The following is an 8,892-nucleotide window of genomic DNA, read 5'->3' as shown; positions in this document are numbered from 1 at the left end:
GATACCTTACAAGAGGCCTTTTGCCTAAAGCATATTACAGTTACATCATATTCACACTCATAAGCATATTTCCATAAAACATATGGAGTGCAACGTCACAGTCTACACACTAGTTTTAGTCCTGTAGTGTAAGTCCTACATACCCAAGCCAGTTGACCCGGATACTGAGGCTTACTGCCAAGGGTCTTTTTTTTTTTTTTTTTTTTTTTTTTTTTTTCAGTATAAACATACTCTTAACACTTAAGTCATTGTTTGGGGGTTAAGTGCCTAAATTCTGGTGCCTGCCTCATTTCACACAAAGTGGCCAGAGGAGGAGGAGGTGGTGCCCACCTTGTCACTGGAACTGCTTCAACAGGACAGAGTCAGGGAGCCCTGCCTTAGAATATCACATAGCTTGATGGTTAAGGCACTCTCCTGAGAGGTGGGAGATTCCTGTCCAAATCTTTTTTCTGCCAGTTAAAGTGGCAACTTGAACCTGAGTTTTCCACATCTCATGTGAGTGTTTTAACCAGTGGACAAAGTAGACATCAGCCCCACCATCTCCTCCTCCGCCTCCTGCAGAGATATTTTTGAATGGGACCCAAACTGGTAGGCAGCCTCTAAGCATGCCTACCAGATTGGACCCTGCACATAAGATAGGTTAGTGAACATCTATTTTTCCTGGATCACTTTGGGGCTTAGATAGGAGATAGGCATCTGGATGCCTAGAGGGAGGAAACAGTGCTCATATCCAGAGGCACAAACATAGGTACCTAAGGAACTTGTACCATAGAGAGTGAATCTAGACATCTACAGAGTTAGGCAGGAGTTTGGTGGAGCCTAAAACAGGGGCTTAGACACTTTAACCCCAGAGTTAGGTGCCTCAGTAACTTTGTGGATCTAGACCAACATCACTCCCACTTGATCCAAGAATTGACCAAGGGGACAAACTCTGTGGACAGGATCTGAAGTACTTGTTCCTTCAGGATCATCAAGTGAAAGATGGATGATTACATAATAAGCCAAACTCTGCATGTAAGCTGTTTATTGTTTTTAAGATATGCTTTCTCTGAAATGCTTTTGTTCTGAATAAATAATACTTTGTGTTTATGAAGGCTAGTTGGTCACTGGCTAACCCTGTCATTGCTCCTGGGCAAACAGGACTGCGAGTGCTAAACTAAATTCACACTTGCTAATGTGAACACAGTGAATTGCAAGAGGAATTGCAGCCTAAATTCCCATGTCTAGAAAGAGAGATGTAAGACTCTGCCCCAAGAAAGATGATGGCAAGAGGCCTGAGACCTAAGTGGAGGCCACAAAGGGATCAGTTACTTCAAGAACTGTGATGATATGCTATTGGATGACTCTTTAAGAGATGACATGTTGCCATGACAAAATTAAGAAACACGATATAAAAGGTGATAGTACTTGGAAGCTAGTGGTATTGGAAGACACTGTCTTTTTTGATTATTTAACAAGGAAATAGCCCCTTAGGGTGTTTTATTCTTTGTTTCAAGAATGTCCTTGAAAAGTGTTTACTCAGTGCAGAGGCAAATATTTATAAGGTATAACTCATGGTTCATTAGTACAGATTTTAAAAGTCTGTAAAAACATATTACGCACATATTTGTGATCTTGATAAGAATATAGGGCCTGATCCAGCAAAACATATCTACGACTTTTGGGGCTAGATAAGCTCAGCACAACACAACACCTGACCTGTCTGGGTGAATGATTAGCTAGACATGAAAAGGCAGAACAAACACTAAAAGCAAAACTTTGCCGTGAGGACTTGTGGAGCTATACAATGTGGGAGTGAGGAGGATGGAGAATACCTATTCAAATGACCTCTCCATTTCCAGAGCTCTTCTGACCATTTTGCCTTTCTAGGGTTTATACAGCCCATGCAAGTTAGGGCCAGGGTAACTCTGGTGCATTTCCTCAAGAAAGGGAAAGAATAAGGGTGAAATCCTGGTCCCAATGAAGTCAGTATCAAAACTCCCATTTTTGTGGTGGACCCCTGTCTGAAACACCTCTCTATTCTAACATGCAGTGGAGTATGGGCTGCTCCAAACCTTAGCTCTCTGATGGTCTCCAAAACCCATTACAGTAACACTGAGCTCCTTTCTTAGGGTACGTCCACACTACCCGCCAGATCGGCGGGTAGCGATCTATCTATCGGGGATTGATTTATCGTGTCTTGTCTAGACGCGATAAATCGATCCCTGAACGCGCTCCCCATCGACTCCGGAACTCCACCAGAGTGAGAGGTGGAAGCGGAGTCAACGGGGGAGCCGCGGCCATCGATCCCGCGCCATGAGGACGGGAGGTAAGTCTATCTAAGATACGTCGACTTCCGCTACGCTATTCTCATAGCTGAAGTTGCGTATCTTAGATCGATCCCCCCCCACCCCAGTGTAGACCAGGCCTTAGAGGGCACATAGTTAACTAAATGGGTGGTAGTAGACAAAGACTTTGGTAAACTGGTGCAGCTTCCTGAGAGAGAGAGGAACAATAAAACTAAAGTACTCTTTGAGTTAGCTTTTAACTAGTTTGGCTAATCCAGGTATTTTACCACCTTGGGATAGGGTAGTTACAATTGCAGCTAGTAGAGTGGGAGAGGGCTCTATGCAGGAAGTAGGATATCTAAGCTATTGGTATGTGGAGGTAGGATCAGATCAGCATTCTTGATTGGAGTTTATTGTGGCCTGCTGTGCCACCTGCTGCTTGGACCTCACAAGCTTCTACTCCTTCTCCAGGATGCAGTACAGATTTGTCCATGTCCATGTAACATTCCTAGTTACAGATTTCAGACCACTTCCTTGGGCAGGATCCTGAAGCAGGGAAGCAGGTTACATCATAAAATGAGGCCATATTTAGGGAAGAATCACCATGGAACCAGCAGCAGATTGGTGCAGAGCAGTATCTGTGCAGAGAAGACTGCTCTCTGCCTGCTTGAGGTGTGTTTGTGCAGGTGACTTGGTGTGTGGGCAAAAAGGAAAACATGGCTTCTGTTGATTTAAGAGGAAGGAGAGGGAGAAAGTAAGAGGAGGGGTGGAAGCAGAGTTCATCCTGACAGGAAAAGAGGAGGAAAGAGGGACTAGAAGAGTTGTCTCTGAATCTGTCCCTGAGTCAAAAGCAGGAGTCTATTTGTCCTCAGTGAAAGATCCTATGGGTCTAGAACCAAGGTCTGTGGGGTTCAAGAGGAGCACTGCTTCCTTGTCACAACCAGGGTTCAGTTGCCACCAAGAGGAACTCTCCAGGAAGTCTCATTCTAGTAGGCATGAGTGACAGCTCTCTGCGATTCCTTGACTGGCTGGCAGTCCCCATATAAACCAGGAAGCCATTGTTAGGAGTTGTTTGAGCAATACAGACCTCTGGTGTGCTTCTTCTTTAGATCCTGCTTGCTGCTATTCACTGTGACTCACCTTGATCCCAGACTCCCAGTTCTTAATTTAGACTCAGCTTTGGTGACTCTGATCCTGGTTTACTGTCCCCAGCTTAAGATTATTGTTGCCCCTGGTGAAATATCCTGGACAGGCCTGACCCCAATTCTGGCCTCATGCTGTCAGTTTGGTAACGAACTCTGACTTTGTGGTTTTGACCTAGCCTGGCCAAAGAGTGATCTCTGATCTTTGGCATCAATACCGAGACCAATACCAATTAACTCCATGCCCACAGGTCACCCACGACCTGGCCCTAATATTCAGTGCTGTAAATGTTAACACTATTCCCATCACTTAATTTAAGTACTCCAGAATCGTTTGTGATCTTTTGAGGTGTAGGACAATTAAACTTTTTCCTACTGTAAATAGAAATCCCAAATACAGCTTCCTAAGTGAAGTTCAAACGGCAACAAAAAACTGACTGCTACTTACCAAACTGGTTATAACTTTCTGCCAAGAAGTGTATGAATGGCATATACTGTGATAGTTTTCCAATACAGTACTACCCAAATCAATATTACAGTATATATAATTAAGAAATGAAAGAATAATTTCTAATAATATTTAGCTAAGGAATCCTCATTTTCTTTCAATATTCCAGTCTGTTAGTTATAAAAATCAAACATTCAAATTGTCCTTTAAATTGAATCCAGCCACCACTCTGCTGTTGTGTCTTTAAGGGGGAAACAGTTTAGAGAGGAGAAAGTCACTAAACTCTCTCCCTTCCAAAAAAAGGCCCTTAAAGTCATATTTCATAGGGAGATCTTTAATGCAAAATTACTTGTGCTTTCTTTCCCCCTTTTAACATTATTGTCTATTCAGTACCTGTATGTGTTTTGTTTGCTATATTTAGATGAACTTGCAATGGTATCTGAAAACTTGTTGGTGTGAATAAAGTTTATTCAAGTTTAGAGACAGGTCTCGTGAACCCAAGATGTACACAAAGCTGTAGACTTACGTAAATGTACTATTCAGATTGAGAATTAGATACAAGAATGTCTACTAACAAGTAAGTCTATATATCTGAAGAACATTTGAATAGTTGTTGTAATATTTCACATGTAGAGCTGGATAAAAAAGATCAGCAATAGATTAAACAATCACATATAGGTCTTACTTGATAAGTTAATTAGGAAATTTAGCATTGGTCAATTTACATCCACAAGATGAATAAAGCAGCAGCCTCACAAATTGCAATATTGGTTAAAACTTAATGAGATTAAAGACAGAATTATAGAAAAATCAGCAGGCTGAGACAGTTTCTTCTCTTTATAGTGTTCTCTTCCTAATATCTAGAGCATGGCTTGATTAATAAAAATAGCCCACAACTTTGACCCATCTCCCAAGTTAAAATGCAGGTGATGATATCAAGACAGTGTTCCCAATGGTGTATGAAATGTTTAATGTACAATCTGACATTTGCCAGATAAAAATGTGAATTTTGGTACAGCTGGCTATTATATAAACAGGGACATCAGCAGCTGCAAAACTTCAAAAAAAAAAAAAAAAACCTTTGAACCATGAATTTTCTTCATGGACTTCTTAACTTTCTGCCGTTGGCCCTAAGCTTTCCTTCCTGTACACATTGCACAAACATCAAAGATGAAGCATAGTTTGTACTGTAGAACTCTCAACAAATCGTATTTGGATTTACAAGCGAAAGCTAACTTAAATAAGCTTTGATACATAAAAAAGCTTTCTTTGTTCATTAGGAAGGTCACTTTGTTCACAAAGGTAAAGATTAAAGATGTTAAAATATTTGTAAAAATTTTGCTTTATTAAAATGCAAAACAGCTGGAAAGACTTTATTAAATTTCATTAGAAATTCAACAATAATTTTTAACGGAAATGTCATCACAGTACGTGTTTCAAACAAAACTTGCCCCATTTTCTAGTGAATATGGACCCAATTTTGGAGGAAAGGTAAGTATTGTATTAAAAACAAAACAAAAAAGTAATGATAGACCTGAATGAAGCAACAACTGGATTGAAAAAAAGGTGAAAAATTATCAAAAATGTTAATATTGTGAAACAAAAGGATTTGTGGAAACAAATGTGAATTTCACACAGCATGAGTCAGGTCAGGTTTCAGACAACCCCATTATGGGGTCATTCTTGTAGCAATTCCTTTTAATATTCATTATACATTTAATACTGCCTATGCTCTTGTTCCATTTGTGAAGATGACAGTGTAACCTTTCATGAATTGATAAGACCACTAATTTAGTACATAGTTGACAAATGCCAGACTTGTCACCTCATCAACTTATTGACACGGTGCCAAAGAAAGAGTGGAATGGTGTGTTACCTTCCAAAATGGTTAACGAATGCATTAACTCATGTGATATTGTAAGAAAAGAAAACACCTGTTATCTTGTAACACAGACATTGGCATATCAATATTATATCTAACTATAAACAATTTGCAAACTTAGAAAAAAATGGTGAATCAATCTCTTATCAAATATGCCATTTTTCAATTTCGATTTTTATTTTTTGCTTGCTGCAATATTCTCAAAATGATATTTTACTGAAAAAGCAATCTTGGATATCTGTTCATATACTTAAGTCACCATGGTGTAATTATATGCAGTAGCTGCCATTAGAATTCAACTGTTACCAATGTTCCCGGAAAACTGTTATGTTAATTTTTGCACCAATTTTTACCATTTTTTTTTATTTTTAACAAATACTGATAGAGTCCCAGGAAGTCTTAAACAAAATAAAAACCAAAAATGAAGGACCTTGATTATAATTTCTGACTTGTGTGGTCAATCATGGTAATTGTATGTAGAAATTGGGGATGTAGTTTCATACAGCCCTGAATTCCTGTTCTTTTAAAATAAGCTTTATAATATTTAAACAATAAAAGCATAGTACAAACCAGGTATAGCCTAAAGCAGTGTGTTATTGGTAGCAGAACTCCATCAATGAAAAACAACTCAAGTATTAAATTAAATCGTCCAGTAGCATAGCAAAATGTCTATTGATTTATTTTTCAATTTATAAAAATGTCATACTATGTCTTTCATGGGCATTATACAATAAATAACTATAAAATCACATGTGCATGTTAGTTGAATCAATATATCTAATGGTTACAAAAATCCCAGTTAGATTCCCTTAGATCCACCTCTCAAACGATCCATTCAGGAACAGCCTGAGTAGAAAAAATCAGTTTTGTAATGTACCTGAAGGTTAACAAACTTGGGCTGTGTCAGACCAAGAGGAGAAGTGAATTCCAGTGTTGAGCCATCAATGCTGGAGCATTCTGAGCCCACCCTCTGGACATAAAAATCCAGGGAATGTCAGCTTGTATACCCCTGCTGATTGCAACTTCCTGGTTGAATTTAATGCATATTTACATAAAAATTTAACCTCAATGAAACAATGAAAGCATTGTCTGATAACCTCTAAAATGTCTTTTATATACCTGCTCATTTAATACCTTCCTCCCTTGCACCACATTAAGAAGTATACCAAATTGTAAAATACAGTGCTCACTAGAGCCCCTGTTCATCAATCCACCCCATTCAGCAAAGCACATAAGCATTTGCTAGACTCCAAAGGGTTTTATGAACATGTTTAAAGTTAAGCACACGTGTAAGTGCTTTGCTGAATAGGAGTGGAGTTAAGCATATATGTAAATATTTTGCTGAATTGGGCCTAGATTTGTAGAACACCATCTCTTATGTGCCAATTTATTTTAATACTGTTACACCTTTTGACTTTAGCAGTTATCCAACATTTGGGGTCCTATGGGTTGTTTCTGTTAGGAGGAAAAAATGACAATGGAGTCAGGTATTTCTATTATACAATCCAGTTTATTTACAAAGAATGTACATAAAGTCCTGTTTCCCTGGTAGAGTAAGAATTGTTTCTTTGTTCACAGTTCCAAGCCTCTTTCCAGCCAGCACTTTATCTAAAAGCTCTCTCCCTTAGCTTTTTCTCAAGATCATGCTAGAAGTCCTTCTCTGTCCTAAGCTTTTTGTTCCCTTCTTTCTCAGCTTCTCTGGTGTTTCTGCTGCTTCTGTTCTTCTCACACAGGCAGATTATCCAACAATACCTCGTCCTTAGTGAAACCCCTTTACCCACATAGTTCAGATTTCATCATGTTGCCTGCATTTTGGGCAGTGGCTCCTATAATTTTAGCTATTTATTCCATAAAGGAGATTAATTGTTTTTTCCTTATTTATGCTGAATCAAGTTATGCCCACTAGCCACAAGATTTCACCCAACTCGGAGCATGACAATAAAGAGCATTACATAGGTTCTTGACCCAGTAATCTGCAGCAATACTGAGGATCATATTGTGAGAATCACTACCTTTCAATCTGTCAAGACCCAAGTTGCAGGAACATTATGGAATAAAGGCCTAAAACGACAGACACAACCAAAAAACAATTCAGGAAATGTAACTTATCAACTGCTTTAGAATAAATAAACAGTTTGGGATTCAGAATTTATCATGCAAATGATTACCATAACAATGAAATGGAATAGTGGTAAACTTTGGTTGTAAAAAGAAGGCTGCATCTTTTCAATATGGGACAGTTAGCTAGACAAAGAATGACTTAGTAACATTTGTCATTATAGTGTCAATTAATAGTGCCATAATAGTTAAAATCAATTGTCATTGCAAAAAATAAATAAATAAAAAAAATCAGATACTCTTCCTGGGAATATCTACAAGAGACAAGAGGAAACCATTTTTGTTGGCAGGCACTGTTGACATCTGAAGAGACAGCAGCAAGAAAATGCTTTGCTGTGGAAAAAGAGAAGTTCTTAGGTTAGGATAACCAGGATTAACAATCGGAGGATGTCCAGAGACAGCTGTAGGGAAGTATTTCTTACACATTTCCTTCCAGCCTATGTCTAAGAGAATTAAGGAGTGCCTATAATATTTGTTCCTTTTGGAACAGATGGATGATTACAATAGAAAGCAAAGTGAGGGGGAGACGTTTGCCATATGTTTTTTCAGACACAATTGAAGTGTCTATTTTTGAAACTGGATAAAACCTAAGCTTTATGGCTTGATATATGAGATAAAGAAGAGTTGCAGTTAAAGTAATTTTCTACCTAGTGGTCTAAACAAAATGCTTACCGTATATGTTGTGAAGGTATCCTTGACCTATGACTCACATGAAGCAGCTAATAGATGAAAGAAAGATCAATGGGAAACAAGAGCAAGTTGGTGTATATTTAGTCAATTATCTATCCAGCTTTCAACAAGGGGGAAAATTAAGAATTTAGAACATATCCTGGCCATACTTACCAAAAGAATCTGTGGACCAGATCTTGAGCACTGTCCAGGCTGCACCTGGACAGTTCTTGATAGCTTAAACCCATATTCAGTGGTACTGGAACTAGAGGTGCTGAGGGGGCTGCCGCATCCCCTAGCTTGAAGTAGTAACAACAAACACCATGGTTTCTATGGTTTCCATCATCAGCACCCTCACAATAAAAC

Source organism: Malaclemys terrapin, chromosome 6 (genome assembly GCF_027887155.1).
Source record: "Malaclemys terrapin pileata isolate rMalTer1 chromosome 6, rMalTer1.hap1, whole genome shotgun sequence".
NCBI lineage: Eukaryota > Metazoa > Chordata > Testudines > Emydidae > Malaclemys > Malaclemys terrapin.
The sequence above is the reverse complement of the archived record's forward strand: the minus strand, read 5'-3'. Positions refer to the sequence as shown.